This window comes from Pseudophryne corroboree, chromosome 4 (assembly GCF_028390025.1).
Source record: "Pseudophryne corroboree isolate aPseCor3 chromosome 4, aPseCor3.hap2, whole genome shotgun sequence".
NCBI lineage: Eukaryota > Metazoa > Chordata > Amphibia > Anura > Myobatrachidae > Pseudophryne > Pseudophryne corroboree.
The window spans coordinates 296451502-296474070 of NC_086447.1; the positions used below are offsets into that span (position 1 = coordinate 296451502).

The following is a 22569-nucleotide window of genomic DNA, read 5'->3' on the forward strand; positions in this document are numbered from 1 at the left end:
TGGCAATTATCATGGGATTAAGTCTACCCAAATTGTGAATTCATTAATTAGAGTTTAGGTGATATAAATCAAACTGAATAGCTCCTTTGGGCGAAATTATATATGTGTCTCTAATGTTGGAACGGATAAATACTATAGGGCATGTAGATTACCTTCTTCCGAAAAAATATATTATTAGCATACAATTTACTGGTATTGAGAATCCCAATGTAACGGAAGGAAGGGATATTATTGAGTCTGATAAAACGGGCTCCACACTGATAATGGGTAAATGATGATTATCACAAACTGAAATAGAGAATGATACTTTGGCTCCAGGTCCCGTGTCCTGAATTTGGATATAAATACCTGCAGTACCAAGTATTCCCTGGTGGTCTCCCAACCAGGTACTGACCTGGCCCACAGTGCTTGGCTTCCAAGATCAGACGAGGTTAGGCATACTCAGTGTGGTTTGACCGCAGGTGGGTATATCCTGCTTGGATGGTACTTGGAACCGAGTATCGCACTCTGAGAGATCCCCAAGTGCTGTATTGAAATAACTGGATGCTCTTAAATCCAGACACTGGCGGCCTCTGATATTCCCTGATGGTTTCCAAATCCAGAGGCTTCAACGGCCCCCTGGACAACTTCAAAAAGTTAGAGTAGTCCACATGTGCAAGTTCTTCTTCAATATTATTGACATTGAATAAACAATTAGGTAGGTAGCACTGGTGGCTAATAGAGAACAATGGTAAAACCAAAGAAAGTCCAAAAAAAAGAGACCCGCTGAGGGCTGGTTGAATTGGTCTGAGGTGTGTATATATAGCCTCTCTAGGTTTGACCAGGGGTACTGAGTAGATAATTTTATAATTCTGGTGTACAGGAATTATTGGTGCTCCAAACATAGGTATAGACAAAAGGGACTCAGGTCTATGTTAAACACCACTTCTGCTTTTTTATCATCTGTATACCCATCGAATGACAAAATGAGAGGGTGGTGAGAAACGACATTGAGACCGAAGGAAGGTAGTGGAACTCTTCTACTGTCCTGTCTTATAACAAAGTGGTGCCCTGTTTACATTTTGCATTGCAGAGCCACTCAGATTGTTTAGACAGGATGAGAGGGAGTACCGAAAAATAAATATAACTGGGAATGTCAAATAAATATAGCTATGTGAATGAAAAATGCCTATACTGGTGACTAGTCATGCGTTTGATCCACCATTATGAGCAAAACAAATGTATGTGGTTAGTCGGATACTAAATTACCGGCTACACATTATGGTTACCAAAAAGAGAGGATAACAAACTAAATATGGGGGGGGGGGGAAAGAAAAAATGTTTTTCTTTTTGTAAATTCAATTATTTTGAAATATATCAAAAAGATGTAAGTATTCCTTTAAGAATTAATAACCACCTGTTCAAAAGAGCAGGACTGAACCTTTTTGAGGAACCATGAATTGTTAGTAACAGAATGTGAAAAAAAGTGGTACATGGACAATAAGTCCCAGACCTTAGTGCGGCTTCTTATTCTGCCAAGTGTGTGCCTATTGTGGCCAAATAGGCCCGGGATATTGCGTCCGATGGCCTCAGAGAAAAAGTGTCCTGTGACCTACTGTTAGGTGGAGGGGTATGATACCCCCCTTGTTTCTGGGAAGCCGCCGCTGAAGGTCCGTGGTGGAGGGTGAGCCCGGCCGCGAGACGCCGGCGTCCGCGGTCCGTCGACCGGAAGTTCGGAGCGCCGGAACCGGAAGTGGACGTACGTTTCGCTCAGGAGAGCTTGATCACCTGTTGCCTGCTCCCTGTCTCTCTTGCAATGGTTTATAAGGACATGGGAAGTCCTATTGATTGGATAATTGATGACTATATTGGTTGATTAAATACTGAGAATTGAATTGGGAGGAAAAACAGTAGTATGTAGTAATAAAATACTATCCAATTTTTTGTAAAATCGAGTAAAGTTAAATAAAGGTACACTATATATGAGGAAAAACGTGAGGACTGAATTCAGATAAAAAATCGGACTTAATAAGGCTTGTTAGAGCCATAAGTACATCCTTAGGCTGAATCATAAAGGCTGTTTGAAAGCCGTTAGAGGCTGATAGTGGTTCTATATTGATTAAAACAGTGTAACTATTATGGAGAGTATTGGGTTTTATTGTTACATATCCTGGGGCAGGGAAATATTCTTGAAGGGGGTTGGGAAACTTGAAAGATAATGGCCCAAAATGGGAAAAAAATAATGCAAAGTAAATCAGGGTGAGTAAAATTGGAAATGGTAAAAATGAAATTGATACCTATGAAAATTCTAATGAAATGAAAAATAATAAAAAAATTAATTAATTAATAATGATGTAAAAATTAGAAAGAAAGAATTTTTTATTTTTAATTTTGGATTGAAATGGAGGTTGAATATGGGTAATTAAGACTGAGGAAAAGAGGTTTATTAGTAAATTAAGCTAAATAAATATATCATATATGAGATAGATATAATCAGAATCACCGAACATAAACTGAGACGTGGGGGGAAGGGGGGGGATAGGAGAAATTGGTGTGACTGGAAGGTGAATGGATGCATGGCTACTGGGAGAGAAAGATGTGGTAAGTGCTGTGAGCAGGGTCAGCGGGACTTAGACTGTCCCATGGGCAGAAAGTGTGAACGGAGATGGCAGGGATAGGTGAGGGTGGGGGAGTGAAAATGAGCGTGACATAGGGAAGGACAGCAAGCAGTTGAAGTGAGTGAGGGAACAATGGGGGGAAAAAAGGGAGACCGTGTCTGCACTAAGGGGGGTGGAGATGGAGTGAGGGAGAGATTGAAAGGGGAAAGGGAAAATGGAAGCGAGGGGGAGGGGGGAGGGAAAGGACTGTGAGACTGCCGGGACAGCTGTGTGGTTATGGAAACTAAAATGTTGGTGGAAGTGTTCTAGGCTTAAGGGAATAAAAGGAGGAAGATAGAGACTTTATAAGAAAACACTGTAACTGATATATTCATTGAGACCATTTGGGGCTAAAGTGTTCAATCGAAAAGTCCATTCACTTTCTTTTTTAAGGAGTGTGGTCATGATATCTCCGCCTCTGATCCCCATTTTGACTTGTTCTAAGCCACATATTTTTAGGTCTTGCGGGGAGCAGGAATGTTTTTGCAGAAAGTGTCTGGAGACAGTGGTGAGTTGCTTCATCCTTTGTTGGTCTCTACTGGCATTTCTAATATTGCTCATGTGTTCAAAAGCCCTATGCTTCAACATACGTGTGGTGATTCCTATATACTTAAGATTGCATGGGCACGATATGCAATAAATTACATTAGTACTTTTGCAATTAAAGAAATCCTTAATTTTAATGGTATCCCCATATCTGTCAGTTGTGGTTTGGAGATTGACAATATGCTCACAGATTTTGCAATTTCCACATGGATAGGTTCCTATTGCAATAGGGTCTCGTGCTGGTCTTGATATGAAATGACTTTTCACAAGATGGTCTCTCAGATTTGGAGAACGTCTCCAGCTAAGATCTATTGTATCATTGAGTTTCTGTGATAGGTCATTGTCAGACAAGAGAATAGACCAATGTCGTTGTAGAATGGATTTGATTTCTTTCCATTCATCACAGAAGTCACCTACGAATCGAATTGTCGTATTGTCATTCGTGGTTTTGGACTCATGGAAAATTAATGACTCTCTTGGTGTATGAACACAGATTTTTTTAGCTTTTTTGATGGATCTGGAACTGTATCCTCGTTCTTTCAGTCTTTGTGCCAGTTCTTTGCTGCGGGTGGCAAATATCTTATCGTTGGAACAGTTTCTCCGTAGGCGTAAGAATTCCCCTTTGGGGATATTGGTAATTGTGGGGGGAAAATGGGAGCTGGTCTGATGTAGTAGAGTATTTGTGGAGGTACTTTTACGGTAGATTTCTGTTGCAAGAAGGTTATGCTCGTCTCTATAGATTCTGAGATCCAAAAAGGATATACTGTTTGAGTTGCATTCAAAAGTAAACTTGAGGTTTAGGTTGTTATTATTAAGATGATTTATAAACATACCAAGTTCCTCCGGTGTTCCACTCCAAATCAGGAGAATGTCGTCTATGTAACGAGTCCATAGAGCGACATGTTGAATATATTCCTCCATACTGTCTGTGAAGACAAACTCCCTCTCCCACCACCCCAGGAAGAGGTTCGCATATGTCGGGGCACAGGCTGCCCCCATAGCTGTCCCTCTTACCTGGGTGTAGAAGAGGTTGTTGAAAGTAAAATAATTTTGATGTAGTACAAAATGTAAAAGTTGGAGCAAAAAGTGATGAAATTCAGTCATTTCTTCCATTTTGAGAAAGTATTCAACAGCTCGTATACCCAAATCATGTCGTATACTTGTATATAAGGCCTCCACATCCAGGCTCACCAGTAGATGTGTTTCTTCTAATTCAATGGTGTTAATTTTACGAAGGACATCGGTGGTGTCCTTGGTATACGATGGGAGGCTCATTACATGATCTCTCAAGTGTGTGTCTATAAAGATACAGGCTTTTTCAAGTAAGCCTCCATTGCCCGATACGATTGGTCGGCCTGGAGGGTTGTCAAGGTTCTTATGTACCTTCGGTAGAAGGTAAAATGTTGGGGTTCTGGAGTTGGTCACCGATAGGAATTCATGTTCACTTTTGGTTATAGTGCCTGAATTGACAGCATGATCCACAATCCTCATATATTGTTGTGTATAATTGGCAGTGGGGTCAAACAAGCTTTTTTTATAGCAAGATTGATCATCAAGTTGTTTGTTTGCTTCAATCAAATACATTTCCACTGGCCATATTACCACATTCCCCCCTTTATCAGAGGGTTTGATCAAAATGTCAGTCCAAGATTGGATTTCTCTGATTGCTTTCCGTTCCTTTTTTGATAGATTGCCTACTGGTTTAGAAAATTTTCTTTTTAGGTATAATTTATCCAGGTCCCGGGAAACCAAGTTGGTAAACACCTTAACCTCCGGACAGGTGTTGTCATTTGGAAAAAAGGTTGATTTTTTCTTAAGAGTTGTCCTTTTTGATTGTGTTGGTACCGTGGTATCCATGAGTTCTTCCAGGGCTTCTAATGCTTCTTCTTCTAAAGAGGATAAACCGGCTATGGGTGGTAGTTCCGAAGCAGGGTCTGCTGAAGATGTTTGATTGGAAAAATATTTAGCAAGTAATAATTTGCGTCCAAAAAGCTGTAGATTCACCTGCCATTGGAATCTATTAAATTTGGTTGTGGGTGAGAAACTAAGGCCCATTCCCAGTACCCGTTGTTGATCTTCCGTCAGGATATGTTTAGATAAGTTAACAATCTGTAATAGGTTTGAATCAAGGTTTATTTCTGTTTTCTGCGGTTCGGATATCTGCTGGGAGATGGGGACCCCCATTTTTCCCGGCCTCTTCTTCTTACTCCTCCTTGTTTTTCTTTTCCTCTGGTGTTGAAATCCCGTGCACCTCGGGTTTGTTCTAAAAAAACGGATACCAAATTGTTTTCTCGTCTGGAGGTCGTGGAGTTCCTTGGATCTCGCGTCTGATGATCGAATTCTTCTATACTTGAGAGTTCTGTTTCCGAAGATGATGGAGTTTGAGGGTGTCCAGTAAGACGCCCCTTCCTGATTGGTCTAGTCCAGTAGAAAACATTATTATTGATAAAATCCCTTTTGTCCCTAGAGAATTTGCTCTTTTTGCGATCTATTATGATCTGTTCATAGATCTGCAGATCTTTCTTAATGTTCTCAAATTTGCTCTGGAACTTGGAATTTTGTTCCCACTGTTCCAAATTTTTGCCTAAATTCTCAATTTCTTTTGAGTAATCATCTAGGACAAAATTGTTATGTTTAATAAGGATGCAGATTAGGTCCTGTGAGCATTTCAACAAAGTTGTTTCCCACTCCTGTTTTAAATTCTCTGTAAACAGTTCATATGAAGGAAAGAGTTTAGGTCTAAGTCCTCTTGGTACTATTTTTTGTTTGTGATAATTTTCTAAACTTGTTAGGTCCCAATTGACTCTAGTTTGACGTTGTAGTAAGTATTTGAGTTTTTGACAGTCTTCTTCCCAATTCTGTTCCACAGTATCGGGGTTTATATCGATAGGAAAAATGTTTTCCAAGTCATCTGTTCTGCGTTTAGTACTCAGTTCATTTTTGAGACTGAAGCTGGTCATGTTATATAAGAGAGAGTTACAGAGGGTAAAAAGAAAGAAGAGGAAACAGATTTTTGATCACAGTGGATCCGTGCCAGACTCTAGGAAACTGAGCAGAACTCAGTATACACAGTACTCTAGAAAAGGGTTGGTGGAGTCTGCACAGGATCTCTCAGTATGAATGCTTGGTGCTATATATAATGTAAGTTAAAGCTATAGCTCTAAATACCAACATATGGCCATAATGCAAAACAAATAATTAGTATTTGGCGCTAGGTTGGCGGTGCTCCCAGAGATAGTTCAGTAAACTGGTCTGGGGAAAATATATGGTTCTTGTGAAGTACAAAAGCCAAAAGAAAAATAAAGACTATATGTCTTTTCTGGGGCACACTTTTATTGTAAATTCGGTAGTCTTATAATGTTTAAAATGTAACTTTTATTATTGATCCTCTAAAAAAATGGCTATAAGGCAAAGGGCAAAATAACAGTAATAATTAGCTGGCAATTATCATGGGATTAAGTCTACCCAAATTGTGAATTCATTAATTAGAGTTTAGGTGATATAAATCAAACTGAATAGCTCCTTTGGGCGAAATTATATATGTGTCTCTAATGTTGGAACGGATAAATACTATAGGGCATGTAGATTACCTTCTTCCGAAAAAATATATTATTAGCATACAATTTACTGGTATTGAGAATCCCAATGTAACGGAAGGAAGGGATATTATTGAGTCTGATAAAACGGGCTCCACACTGATAATGGGTAAATGATGATTATCACAAACTGAAATAGAGAATGATACTTTGGCTCCAGGTCCCGTGTCCTGAATTTGGATATAAATACCTGCAGTACCAAGTATTCCCTGGTGGTCTCCCAACCAGGTACTGACCTGGCCCACAGTGCTTGGCTTCCAAGATCAGACGAGGTTAGGCATACTCAGTGTGGTTTGACCGCAGGTGGGTATATCCTGCTTGGATGGTACTTGGAACCGAGTATCGCACTCTGAGAGATCCCCAAGTGCTGTATTGAAATAACTGGATGCTCTTAAATCCAGACACTGGCGGCCTCTGATATTCCCTGATGGTTTCCAAATCCAGAGGCTTCAACGGCCCCCTGGACAACTTCAAAAAGTTAGAGTAGTCCACATGTGCAAGTTCTTCTTCAATATTATTGACCTTGAATAAACAATTAGGTAGGTAGCACTGGTGGCTAATAGAGAACAATGGTAAAACCAAAGAAAGTCCAAAAAAAAAGAGACCCGCTGAGGGCTGGTTGAATTGGTCTGAGGTGTGTATATATAGCCTCTCTAGGTTTGACCAGGGGTACTGAGTAGATAATTTTATAATTCTGGTGTACAGGAATTATTGGTGCTCTAAACATAGGTATAGACAATAGGGACTCAGGTCTATGTTAAACACCACTTCTGCTTTTTTATCATCTGTATACCCATCGAATGACAAAATGAGAGGGTGGTGAGAAACGACATTGAGACCGAAGGAAGGTAGTGGAACTCTTCTACTGTCCTGTCTTATAACAAAGTGGTGCCCTGTTTACATTTTGCATTGCAGAGCCACTCAGATTGTTTAGACAGGATGAGAGGGAGTACCGAAAAATAAATATAACTGGGAATGTCAAATAAATATAGCTATGTGAATGAAAAATGCCTATACTGGTGACTAGTCATGCGTTTGATCCACCATTATGAGCAAAACAAATGTATGTGGTTAGTCGGATACTAAATTACCGGCTACACATTATGGTTACCAAAAAGAGAGGATAACAAACTAAATATGGGGGGGGGGGGGAGAAAAAAATGTTTTTCTTTTTGTAAATTCAATTATTTTGAAATATATCAAAAAGATGTAAGTATTCCTTTAAGAATTAATAACCACCTGTTCAAAAGAGCAGGACTGAACCTTTTTGAGGAACCATGAATTGTTAGTAACAGAATGTGAAAAAAAGTGGTACATGGACAATAAGTCCCAGACCTTAGTGCGGCTTCTTATTCTGCCAAGTGTGTGCCTGTTGTGGCCAAATAGGCCCGGGATATTGCGTCCGATGGCCTCAGAGAAAAAGTGTCCTGTGACCTACTGTTAGGTGGAGGGGTATGATACCCCCCTTGTTTCTGGGAAGCCGCCGCTGAAGGTCCGTGGTGGAGGGTGAGCCCGGCCGCGAGACGCCGGCGTCCGCGGTCCGTTGACCGGAAGTTCGGAGCGCCGGAACCGGAAGTGGACGTACGTTTCGCTCAGGAGAGCTTGATCACCTGTTGCCTGCTCCCTGTCTCTCTTGCAATGGTTTATAAGGACATGGGAAGTCCTATTGATTGGATAATTGATGACTATATTGGTTGATTAAATACTGAGTATTGAATTGGGAGGAAAAACAGTAGTATGTAGTAATAAAATACTATCCAATTGTTTGTAAAATCGAGTAAAGTTAAATAAAGGTACACTATATATGAGGAAAAACGTGAGGACTGAATTCAGATAAAAAATCGGACTTAATAAGGCTTGTTAGAGCCATAAGTACATCCTTAGGCTGAATCATAAAGGCTGTTTGAAAGCCGTTAGAGGCTGATAGTGGTTCTATATTGATTAAAACAGTGTAACTATTATGGAGAGTATTGGGTTTTATTGTTACATATCCTGGGGCAGGGAAATATTCTTGAAGGGGGTTGGGAAACTTGAAAGATAATGGCCCAAAATGGGAAAAAAATAATGCAATGTAAATCAGGGTGAGTAAAATTGGAAATGGTAAAAATGAAATTGATACCTATGAAAATTCTAATGAAATGAAAAATAATAAAAAATTAATTAATTAATAATGATGTAAAAATTAGAAAGAAAGAATTTTTTATTTTTAATTTTGGATTGAAATGGAGGTTGAATATGGGTAATTAATTTTCCCCCCATTGTTCCCTCACTCACTTCAACTGCTTGCTGTCCTTCCCTATGTCACGCTCATTTTCACTCCCCCACCCTCACCTATCCCTGCCATCTCCGTTCACACTTTCTGCCCATGGGACAGTCTAAGTCCCGCTGACCCTGCTCACAGCACTTACCACATCTTTCTCTCCCAGTAGCCATGCATCCATTCACCTTCCAGTCACACCAATTTCTCCTATCCCCCCCTTCCCCCCACGTCCCATCTTATGTTCGGTGATTCTGATTATATCTATCTCATATATGATATATTTATTTAGCTTAATTTACTAATAAACCTCTTTTCCTCAGTCTTAATTACCCATATTCAACCTCCATTTCAATCCAAAATAAAAAATAAAAAATTCTTTCTTTCTAATTTTTACATCATTATTAATTAATTAATTTTTTATTATTTTTCATTTCATTAGAATTTTCATAGGTATCAATTTCATTTTTACCATTTCCAATTTTACTCACCCTGATTTACATTGCATTATTTTTTTCCCATTTTGGGCCATTATCTTTCAAGTTTCCCAACCCCCTTCAAGAATATTTCCCTGCCCCAGGATATGTAACAATAAAACCCAATACTCTCCATAATAGTTACACTGTTTTAATCAATATAGAACCACTATCAGCCTCTAACGGCTTTCAAACAGCCTTTATGATTCAGCCTAAGGATGTACTTATGGCTCTAACAAGCCTTATTAAGTCCAATTTTTTATCTGAATTCAGTCCTCACGTTTTTCCTCATATATAGTGTACCTTTATTTAACTTTACTCGATTTTACAAACAATTGGATAGTATTTTATTACTACATACTACTGTTTTTCCTCCCAATTCAATACTCAGTATTTAATCAACCAATATAGTCATCAATTATCCAATCAATAGGACTTCCCATGTCCTTATAAACCATTGCAAGAGAGACAGGGAGCAGGCAACAGGTGATCAAGCTCTCCTGAGCGAAACGTACGTCCACTTCCGGTTCCGGCGCTCCGAACTTCCGGTCGACGGACCGCGGACGCCGGCGTCTCGCGGCCGGGCTCACCCTCCACCACGGACCTTCAGCGGCGGCTTCCCAGAAACAAGGGGGGTATCATACCCCTCCACCTAACAGTAGGTCACAGGACACTTTTTCTCTGAGGCCATCGGACGCAATATCCCGGGCCTATTTGGCCACAACAGGCACACACTTGGCAGAATAAGAAGCCGCACTAAGGTCTGGGACTTATTGTCCATGTACCACTTTTTTTCACATTCTGTTACTAACAATTCATGGTTCCTCAAAAAGGTTCAGTCCTGCTCTTTTGAACAGGTGGTTATTAATTTTTAAAGGAATACTTACATCTTTTTGATATATTTCAAAATAATTGAATTTACAAAAAGAAAAACATTTTTTCTTTCCCCCCCCCCATATTTAGTTTGTTATCCTCTCTTTTTGGTAACCATAATGTGTAGCCGGTAATTTAGTATCCGACTAACCACATACATTTGTTTTGCTCATAATGGTGGATCAAACGCATGACTAGTCACCAGTATAGGCATTTTTCATTCACATAGCTATATTTATTTGACATTCCCAGTTATATTTATTTTTCGGTACTCCCTCTCATCCTGTCTAAACAATCTGAGTGGCTCTGCAATGCAAAATGTAAACAGGGCACCACTTTGTTATAAGACAGGACAGTAGAAGAGTTCCACTACCTTCCTTCGGTCTCAATGTCGTTTCTCACCACCCTCTCATTTTGTCATTCGATGGGTATACAGATGATAAAAAAGCAGAAGTGGTGTTTAACATAGACCTGAGTCCCTTTTGTCTATACCTATGTTTAGAGCACCAATAATTCCTGTACACCAGAATTATAAAATTATCTACTCAGTACCCCTGGTCAAACCTAGAGAGGCTATATATACACACCTCAGACCAATTCAACCAGCCCTCAGCGGGTCTCTTTTTTTTTGGACTTTCTTTGGTTTTACCATTGTTCTCTATTAGCCACCAGTGCTACCTACCTAATTGTTTATTCAAGGTCAATAATATTGAAGAAGAACTTGCACATGTGGACTACTCTAACTTTTTGAAGTTGTCCAGGGGGCCGTTGAAGCCTCTGGATTTGGAAACCATCAGGGAATATCAGAGGCCGCCAGTGTCTGGATTTAAGAGCATCCAGTTATTTCAATACAGCACTTGGGGATCTCTCAGAGTGCGATACTCGGTTCCAAGTACCATCCAAGCAGGATATACCCACCTGCGGTCAAACCACACTGAGTATGCCTAACCTCGTCTGATCTTGGAAGCCAAGCACTGTGGGCCAGGTCAGTACCTGGTTGGGAGACCACCAGGGAATACTTGGTACTGCAGGTATTTATATCCAAATTCAGGACACGGGACCTGGAGCCAAAGTATCATTCTCTATTTCAGTTTGTGATAATCATCATTTACCCATTATCAGTGTGGAGCCCGTTTTATCAGACTCAATAATATCCCTTCCTTCCGTTACATTGGGATTCTCAATACCAGTAAATTGTATGCTAATAATATATTTTTTCGGAAGAAGGTAATCTACATGCCCTATAGTATTTATCCGTTCCAACATTAGAGACACATATATAATTTCGCCCAAAGGAGCTATTCAGTTTGATTTATATCACCTAAACTCTAATTAATGAATTCACAATTTGGGTAGACTTAATCCCATGATAATTGCCAGCTAATTATTACTGTTACTTTGCCCTTTGCCTTATAGCCATTTTTTTAGAGGATCAATAATAAAAGTTACATTTTAAACATTATAAGACTACCGAATTTACAATAAAAGTGTGCCCCAGAAAAGACATATAGTCTTTCTTTTTCTTTTGGCTCTTGTACTTCACAAGAACCATATATTTTCCCCAGACCAGTTTACTGAACTATCTCTGGGAGCACCGCCAACCTAGCGCCAAATACTAATTATTTGTTTTGCATTATGGCCATATGTTGGTATTTAGAGCTATAGCTTTAACTTACATTATATATAGCACCAAGCATTCATACTGAGAGATCCTGTGCAGACTCCACCAACCCTTTTCTAGACTACTTTAATGTCTGCCAGTGAACTTGCAAATAACATGACCACGTACACCCCCTCCCTGAAGTACAAATATTAGTAGAAATATGCATTGATGAAAATATAGCTTGCTGTCTTTTGATGGGGTGCACCCAGGAATCCCTACTAGAAAGCTCCCACATAACTGTGCTCGGCAGGAACCCTGGCTGGGGTTCTAGTGACCAAGATACTACTGTTTTATACAGAGCCGGCCATAGGCATAGGCAAACTAGGCAATTGCCTAGGGCATTTGATATGCCTAGGGGCATCAGCAGCTTCTGCTGATTAAAATGATATGCGGCATGCCTATATTCTGTGTGTAGCATTTCATATGCAGATACAGCCACAGTTTCACTCATATAGGCATGCTGCATATAATTTTAATCAGCAGAAGCTGCTTGTGCATGCTAGCCACATAGCAATGCACATAAGATGCATTTTCATTTAAAAAAATGTGCTCAACGTTAGCATTGAGGCAAGATTTATGAGGACACATCTGTATCCAAGCAGAGGCAGAGGTCACAGTGTTAGTGGCAGTGTGAGTGCTGTGTGCATGTGAGTGGGTTGGTTGTGCAGTAGTGATCAGAATATGTTTAAGGAGCATTATGTGTGTCATGTAAAAATGCATTAATAATGTGCAACATATGTGTAAGGGGCACTATGTGTGCCATTATGTGTATAAGGGCATTAATAACGTGCGGCATATGTGTAACAGGGTACTACTGTATGTATGTCATTATGTGTATAGGGGCACTAATAATGTGCAGCAAATGTGTAGGGGGCACTATGTGTGTCATTATGTGTATAAGGGCATTAATAATGTGCAGCATATGTGTAAGGGACTTTATGTGTAAAAGGGCATTAATAAAGGTTGTCATAATGTGTAAGGTGCATTATGTTTATAAGTACATTAATAATGTGTCTATTATGTGTAAGGGGAATTACTGTGTGGCATTATGTGTATAAGGTGCTCTACTATGTGGCATTGCGTATAGAAAGGGCACTACTGTGTCGTCTAATGTGAATAAAGAGCAATAGCGTGTGGTATAATGTGAATAAGGAGCAATTCAGTGTTATGTAATGTGAATAAGGGGCTCTACTGTGAATAGTAACGTTTATAAGGTAAAGTGATACTACTGTGGGATGTAATATGAATTATGGACACTATCGCATGATCAAATGTGAATAAAGTTGCAGTACTGTGTGGCATATTTGAATTGGGGTTACTATTGTGTGGCCATGCCCCTTGCCAGCAAAAACACACCCCTTTTTGGGCTGCGCGCCAAATGTCCGAACTGTTCCTATTTAAAATATAGGGGGTACAAACACCAAAATAAGGACTGCTATGGATGAGGGGTGGTGGTGCTGGGAAAGAGGTGCAAGGTCAGAGGCAGAACCAGCGGTGGTGCTAGGGGCACCAGCCAAAATCTTGCCTAGGGCATCATATTGGTTAGGGCCGGCTCTGGTTTTATATAGCATGACTAGTTTCATCAAATGCATGGTTCCCGAGTGTACTATCACTTCTATTAAGCCTGTTATTTTGGATGAAAAGGTAACACTTGGCTACTGTAATTTATCTCAGTATTTGTCTACATATAAAAATGTAGACAATCAAGGTATTTACATAGTTGTCACATTTTTGTTTTGTGCTGGTTGTGTTTACAGTGTGTTACAGCACACAGTCACAAGATTAGCTGTCTTTGAGTTTACAGTTTGCTTATTTATTTATTTTTAAACTTTCTGCTACTTTATGGCAGGGCCAGCAACAGAAATCTTGTGGCCCTGTACACTGATATCTCTGGAGCCCCATTCCACCCCTCAACCCCCCACCCCTCGCTTCCTCCTCCAAACAGCTCTCCCCTGCATGTACACACATACTTACATATTATATACATACATATACATACACACATGCACATACATATACATATATGTATCCGCAATGTTCAAGTTATTTAGATTTAATACTAAACTCATAACAGACTGTCACAGCTAAACTGTTTGGTGAGGGTGCCAGGATAAGGGACTTCACCACAGCCAGGCCCAGCCACTGCTGAGCTGGCTTAGAGCTTCTCGTCGGCAGTGGCAGCAGGAAGAGACAGGGATAGTTGGATGCTTTGTCTGGCTGGCTCTTTCTGGGCCCTGATGTTTCCTTCCACCCCGCTGCCGCAGCTGCTGTTGGAGCCTGGAGACACTCTGTACTGCCGCGGACAACAGCAGTGCGCTGGCTTTAACTGGTCATTACTGGCATGGGCTCTCCCCTCCGTCTTCCAGGTAGCAGTCACATGCTCATTATCATGTGAGTAATCGGGAACTCTGTCCTCTCCTAGCCAGGGAGGACGACGGGAGACAGCATGATCTGTAGGTAATTGGTGCATTAAAACGTATCTATAGGTGCTAGGGCCCTGTTTATTGTGTCCCCGGTTCTTGGGGACCCCCTGACCCTTGGGGCCTGGTACATATGCCCTCCCCCCCTGTCGCCGGGCCTGCTTTATGGTCACCTAATTATTTTTGCATTCCTTATGGTGTCCAGTTTCATGAAATATGTAGGTTTGGAGTTACTATGGGGAGTCTGTATTTCATGTTTTTTTCCCGTATTCATTTGAATGAAAAATTCATGTGAGCAGAAATCTAATATGTATTGTTCTCATTTAACAGTGTTGCTATAGGGGCGTTTCAACAGAGGAGGAGGCCCATGTGCACCTCCGGGTAGTCCCCCTTCTCTGTACAGCGCTGTAGACTCCGGCATTGTGCCGGAGTCTACTGCGCATGCGCAGGTCTCCGGAAACATGGCGCCCACCATTTGGCTACCCATTTTGGCGGCGATGTCTGCCGCGCTCGCAGCACCCAACGCTGGACTCTGGAAAGATAAGTGATAAAATGGGTGCAATGTGGGCACCCCTGGACCCTGGGGCCCACGTGCAACGCACACGTTGCACCCATTATAGAAACGCCAATGGTTGCTATATATATATGTTTGTTATCTGTTCTGCATATATAGCAATCTTTTATAGATTGCCAGCATCATTTATACAGCTACAAACACTGTTATTATTTTTAAGTCAGGCAAGGCATGCATAAATTCACCAGACTATCTTTATTCAGAAAACATACAAAACATATGGGGCCTAAGGGTGGTTTTCAATTAGTGACTTTTTTCGACTAGTCGAAAAATGTCACTTTCCTCCTGTTTGTAGGTCGAATTCACATTCAACTTATTCAAAGGCTGGTCCGGTTTTTCAACTTGTCGAAAAATCCACCTGGGCAAAAACCACGTGGATCGTGAATTCGCCGCCAATCCACGTGTTTTGCCGAATTTTCGGTCATTTTCACCCATGCCGATTCGACAAAAAAAAAAAGTCGAAAAGGCATGGTGAAAATGGAGCAAAATACTGTCGAAAAAACACCTGCTATTGAATACTAGACGGTCGAATTAGTGTCGATTTTCCGACTGTCGGAAAACGGCACTAATTGAATATCCCTCGAAGGTAAATATGGAGGAACAAGTAACAAATTCCCACTCTTCCGTACATATTTGTTCCTTCTCTTCCACTGTGATGGGCGTCCACCAGTAGAGGTTTCCCAGGGGTGAGATGTCGGAGCAAGGATGTGCAAGCATAGTAATAATTAATCATTACCATGTTACACATTCTGCCTGTTATAGAGATACAATGGGGTAAATTTACTAAGGTGGGAGTTTTTTTTAGAACTGGTGATAATGCTCATAGCAACCAATAAGATTCTACTTAACATTAATCTAGTTGCTTCTAGAAGATAATAGATAGAATGTGATTGGTTGCTATGGGCAGCATCACCAGTTCTAAAAAAACTCCCACCTTAGTAAATTTACCCCAAAGAGTGTTACAAGAAATACAAATATCACTGGCTGGTTAGGTGACCAGACAGACAAGTGTTTAATATCTACATAATTCTATATATTCAACTTTGCAACTAATTCAGGTACGTAAATTGTAATTTCTTATATGTATACAGAGGCGTCGGAATGGGGGGGGGGGATCAAGGGGGCAGCATGCTTTCCCCCCAAACATGTCAAAGGCGCAGGTGTGGGGAGGGGGAGCGCTTACCCCCAGATCACGCAGAGACTCTGACTTCAAAACTCCGGCACCGCAGCGTGCTGCCCGGTGTCCTGTCTAGCTGGCTCTTCACAGACTCAGAGGCATTACTGGGAGGAGGCGGGGATGTTTCAGCAGGCCCAGCATGGCATCGCCTCCTCCCAATAATGCATCAGTGAGAGCCGGCTAGGACAGGACACGGGGCAGCACGCTGCGGTGCTGTAGTTTTGAAGTCCGATTCTCCACAGCAATCTGGTGGGTAAGTGCTCCCCGCATGGGTTGGAGGGGGTGGGGTAATCGTAGGGGGGGGGGGGGGCAAAATTTATTTTTATCTATGCCCCCCCAAGCACAACACGTTCTGGCACCCCTATACGTATATACTACATTTTGAGCTTTGTACCCTTTTCCTCTGCCTGTGAAAATATTTAATTTAGTGTGTTCAGAGGAATGCACCTAGATAAGGATATATAAGAATAGTTCATTACAAATTGAGAGAGCATCTTTGTCTGCAGCCAGTGCCGTTTTTAGGTCTGGGCCAGCCATGAAATAGAATGATAGAATGGGGTGCCGGCCCGCGACTACTGTGTGCGGTATTCTTTACGGTCTGGCCGGCCGCATAGAATACTGTGAAAAAGTCCCTCCCAAATTGGCCGCCTGAGAGAGAACAGTTTTGATGGATATTAGAGTAGGCGGTGGCCATTTTGGGAGGGACATTTAAAGGGAGGAAGCAGGCAATTGCACAGCAGTGCCAGGAATATGGCGGTGGCAGCGAAGGGAGCAGGCTAGCAGCAGCAGCATAAAACAACCCCTGACCACGAGCAGGACCAAACACAGTGCCAATTTTAAGGGGCATTGCGTATATTACTAAGTGGGCATGGTGCAATGGGCATCACTGTGTGGAGCATAACAAGGAGTATTACTGTGTGGGCATACTTTGATGCAAGGGGCATTACTGTGCGTGGCATACTTTAGTGCAAGGGGCATTCGTGTGGGGGGCATAATATGGTGCTAGTGGCATTACTGTTTGGGACATAATATGGTTAGGGTAGTATTTTCCTGCAAGACCACGCCAATTTCATCAAGACCACTTCACTTTTTACGGAGCTGTATGGCAGGGGGGGGGGCATTTTTTTTTGTTTCCGCACTGGGACCCAAATTGGTTAGAAACAGCCCTGTCTACAGCGTTCCCACAATCCAACCTTATTCCACACACTGAAACGAGTGGCAGGGCTCCCTGGAACACCAAACTGAACATTATGCTGTCACCGGCATGGCAAACTCCTGGACGGCTTTTTGCCGTGACGGGATTGTAATGAATACATAAGCCTATCGGGTCATTTCACACTGCACGGACACGGCTCGGTCACAGCTGGAAATATCCACTGAATAGGATGGCTGCCAGCCGTGGCTGTGCCGTCTCTGAAGGCTGTGGAGTATGTGTGTGAATTGCCTCTTTCACACACACCGGGTTTTTGTGCCGCTGCTGCTGCGCATGCGCACAGCATTAAACACGGCTCAAAGCCGTTGTGTGTGAAAGGCAAAAAAACGGACAACTTTTGTCGGGTTTTTTACTTTTTTGCCGTCCAGTCAAAACCGGCGTGTGTGAAACAGGCCCAAGAGTATACATTAAATAATTTTCTCAATAAAACTTTATTATTTTGTGGCTACCGCTTCCTTGTGTATCTCATTAATACCTATGTATTCAAAGACCCTGATTCCACCAGGAACAGTGCCACTCTCTTCCTTCATATGTAAGACAACATCCTTTGTCATCTGTGACATGGAAGAGATCAGGGGCCAGATGTAACGACAGCCAAGTTAGCCGGATTTACGGGATGCCGGCCGAATTCTGACTTTTTTTAGAGTCAATCATTTACAAGGCATGGTTTTGTCTTGTAATTAATGGCCCATTTAAATAAACATCCAAGTTTGGACGGCATTCCGCACTTCCGGCAAACTCGTCCACCATTATATCTGGCCCCAGATTTGTGTTTGAATAAAAGCAACATTATATGACAAAATATTATATATGATGCTTAGTACTAGGGCTCGATGTGCATTATTATGAGTCCATAATTATTTTAGGGCTAATGACTGGTTGCTGTTTTTGGTAAACATTTGCCATTTTTATATTTGAGACATATGGTTATCATATGTGTAATGAGATCTATATAAACCGTACAATGAATTAAACTTCCAACACTACCAATTAAAAAATGAGGATAAATGACCTCATGGCCATGTTCCAATCCACATGAACATGCCAACAATCGAGCTATCTTAACCACATCCTCCTAACATATGTGGGTCCCAACATCTTTGCTTTATTGCAGTCCTGCCCTAGCTGTGCAATGTCATTGGGCTGTGGCTGTTGAAGGGATCATTGACAAGTTTGGCACAAATCACTTAAATCACATCATAAAGCCCCTGGACCATCTACTTCACTGGATCCCAGGGATAGCGGAGAATTCAACACACTTTGGGAGTCTCCCAGACATTACGGGAGAGGTAAGGACATACCAGTAATGCAACTGATTCTGCAAACAGATTTTGGTTAGCGGCACAATATACTGCATTTGAGTGGGGAGGCATTAGGTTTAGTTGGTGTCTGCGGAGTCTTTCCGGGCACACCAAACAATTTGATTGCTGCACATTCGCTTAGGAATCCATTATTAGGTATTAGCCACTACTTTCAATGGGATGAACATCTTGATCTCTTTTATATTAGAAAACTGCATTTGTATGAAGTATTTTAGGAGAGTAAAGGAAAAATATTAACAGGCCAAGGGAGTGGTCCAAAACGGGTGTGGTATGTAAGGTCGACAGTAAGTAGGTCGACAATGTTTGGTTCGACCACTATTGGTCGACAGTAAGTAGGTCGACAGGGTCTTTAGGTCGACAGGTCAAAAGGTCAACATGAGTTTTTGATTTTTTTGGGTGTTGTTTTCTCCGTACAGTGACCTGGAACCCCAATTAGTGCACCGTGTCCCTTCGCATGGCTTGCCATGCTTCGGGCAAGGTTACCGTTCCCTATCATAGTCCACGTGGATCGTTAAGTATGAAAAAGTCCAAAAAATTAATAAAAATGTGAAAAACTCATGTCGAACTTTTGACCTGTCGACCTAGAAAATGTCGACCTAAAGACCCTGTCGACCTAGAAACCCTGTCGACCTACTTACTGTCGACCAATAGTGGTCGACCTAAACATTGTCGACCTACTTACTGTCGACCTAAAGACCGGATCCAGTCCAAAACTACCCAGGTCATTTCCAAAGATATGCACTCCTGTAATGTATTGCAAACAACATGATCTGAAATGCAGCTATACAAATTATATTTATGTACACCCGTGTATATGTATTGAAAATCCTTTCTGGTTTGTACATTACCTCTTCTATGTATATAAAATCAAGATATATGATACTACCTATAGAAAGATTTTTTTAATCTACTATTACACTACATTAGTATCTTACTACATAAAGTAAGCACTCATTATCAGGCTCGCTAAGTCATGTTTACCCTGAAACCTCATATTGCACTAATGATTACCTATGACATCCCTAACGCTAACAGAAACACAAATACTTCATTGGTAAACTAATATCATTACAAACAATATTGTATTCCAGAGTGTGCTTTACGGAGGCCAATTATTGTTAATCTAATCTTCGCTGTGTATATAGTATGAAGGCATGGTAAATCCCTGTAATCGCACTTTAAAAACCACAAAGTGACACTGGAAGAAAAATAAGTACATTGCAGATCAGCTATTGATCATCATCAGAGATCTACGGAAGAGCTTCTGTGCAGCTCTACTGTGATTTATGAATGGACTTTGTCCTCCATTTCCAAGAGCCTCAAAGTAAGTTGTCCCTCACACTCATATAACAGAGGAGAAGAAGGGGACTTGATAACAGGGGCTTATTTATAGTGGGTGCAGTGTGAATGACGCACACCGGCCTATAGACTATATTTAGGTCTGCACCAACCAGGGTGAGACTGGCCCACAGGGGTACACCTCCTGGGCCCCACTACCTGAGGCCCACACCCTCTTCTGTAGATTAGTTCTCAGTCTGTACACTTGAATTATACATTATACATATGTTACATTATACTGCAAAGGACTACTGTATGGTGTTTTTTTTCTACAGTGCATTTCTGTTATCAATCTAGTATATTATTATGCATCATACTTGCCGACTACCTGGCTGCTCCCTCAGGAAGGGTACAGCCAGGTCGGCTCACCAGGAGGCGGGACTCAGAAAAAGAGTGCAGTCAGGTGGAGAGGAGACGTGAATGAATCATCGAGGTTCTGACCCCTGTGATACAATGTCCACATCAGTGGCATTGCAAAACGGGAAACGGGGCTATGGTGACTCAATTTGGCGTGAATTGCCTCAGTGCCCCGCCCACTTTTCCTCTCGCTGTGGGTGGGTGCAGACTGGTGCAGGCGGCTGTGTGGGTAAGCATGGGTGTACCACCAAGTTGTGAGAGACTTATCCTCTTTTGTGGATGACCGGGAGCGCCACACAATATTCTGCCTTTCCGGGAGAGTAGGTAAGTATGTTATGCATGCACTAGCAGTATTTACTATTTATTAGCCACACCCCCTTTGGAGGCTGATCACACCCCTAAGCATAGGCCCTTTATGCCCCGGTCCAACACTGGCACAACACTGCTCGTGCCATTTTACCAGAGATATGCGCAAGCGCGGTACAGTATGCTACATTGCCAATGTCTACTTATTGATTTCCAATGTCTACTTAGTGCCTACACTAACATGAGAGAGTTGGGGGAGCACAGAGACTACACACGAGTCCCCACCTGTCTCAGGAATGGGAGGGGTGACATCACTGAACGATTTCTTTCACTATATCGTCCATTCTGCTGCTGGAGACATTTCAAGGGAAATCTTTATCTTTATTGAGGCAAAATCTTGACTTTTAAAATGACCCTGGCTGACATAGAGAGAAGGTTTCATTAAGAAGGGCTTATCCAAGGGGCATATTCCTTGTCAGAAATATGTGGTTGTTTCCTCTTTTAGACTGTGCCTGTCCGCAACCTCATTAGCATTCTGACATTCCATAGAACAGTTATAGTCTCAGATTCATGTCAGAGCTGTCAGTCATACTCTGTTCACACAGGGATTTAATCTGCACATGGACAAACCATGTTGTGGTCCAAATGGGCTCAACTGCAAATATTTGCATGCATGGAAAATACAGAATCAGTATGAAATTCCGGATAACGGGTTGCCGGCAGTCAGAATAAAGACGCCGGTATCCCGATGCTGTAAATCCCAACCGGGGGAGGTAAATATAGTTGCCTAACCTCCCACATCCTCCGGGAGGCTCCCGTTTCAGCCATAAACCTCCTGCTGCCCTGATTTGTAGGTCAAATCTCCTGGATTCTTCAGATTCTGCCAGGGGTGGCACTACATAGTTTCTTTGCAAGAGTTTCTATGCAAGTGATTTGATGTAGCTGCTCAGGAGTAACTGCTGACAACTCTCATTATCCCCCTTGTGGGAATTCCTGACAGGAGAGACAGCAGCACATGATCACACACACAGATACTTCTTATCTATTGTGGTGTGCACTTATCCATAGTGTGCTGCTGCTGCTGCTGTTAGTGAGCTGTTAGGGTAGGAATTGTTGTTAGTAATCTTTCTTTATATAAACACATTTGTTTAATTAGGGTATTTGGTACCTGAAATGATTTGATTAAAGCTGTAATGGTATGGGAAACAGAACATCCAATAAATATAGGTAGTGCCTACAAGATACAGTCCAATGTCCACAATAAAATAATACACCAAAATCATAATTTACTTATATGTTTAGGGATGAATTCACACAAGGTCAAATTGCATTTGGCATTTAATGCATAGGCATCACATTGATCATGTATATTGTACTTAGTGAGAAGAAAATAAATATCACAGTGAATAAATAGTTGCAAAAAATGAACCTTGTATTGCAGACAGCAATGTTAGTATCAATAGTTGCAAAACTTCCTAAAATATATTGTTACTAATGTTATATAGAAATATCTCACAACAATAAACATTTAAGCATAGACACGCCCATTTGTGGAGCTAGACATGCCCTTTGGGCAGAGTACAACACGCCACCAAGGCGACGCACCGCGGCACATTGTACTGTAAAATCCATAATTCTAGTTTTCAAAAGTAGGCAAGTATGGAGGTAAGACAGCCGGCATCTTGGCCGCATGCCGAAAATACAGTCTGTTTTTGCATGTAGCACATTAATTCTTGGCAGCTTTTTATTCACACTACAGTTTAGCTAGGATCAAAGGCGTAGCTACTGTAGGTGCAGGGATGCTGCAGCTATGGG

The 22569-nt window shown here is 41.5% G+C and overlaps 1 protein-coding gene and 3 pseudogenes across 2 annotated transcripts in view; 1 reads left to right on the plus strand and 3 right to left on the minus strand.

The window, feature by feature from the left end:
- SLC7A14 (solute carrier family 7 member 14) overlaps positions 1-22569 on the minus strand; it is a 246794-nt gene that overhangs the window by 111644 nt on the left and 112581 nt on the right. The window lies entirely within an intron of this gene.
- On the minus strand, positions 346-463 carry LOC134912546 (5S ribosomal RNA; annotated as a pseudogene).
- On the minus strand, positions 6966-7083 carry LOC134912547 (5S ribosomal RNA; annotated as a pseudogene).
- On the plus strand, positions 11301-11418 carry LOC134912549 (5S ribosomal RNA; annotated as a pseudogene).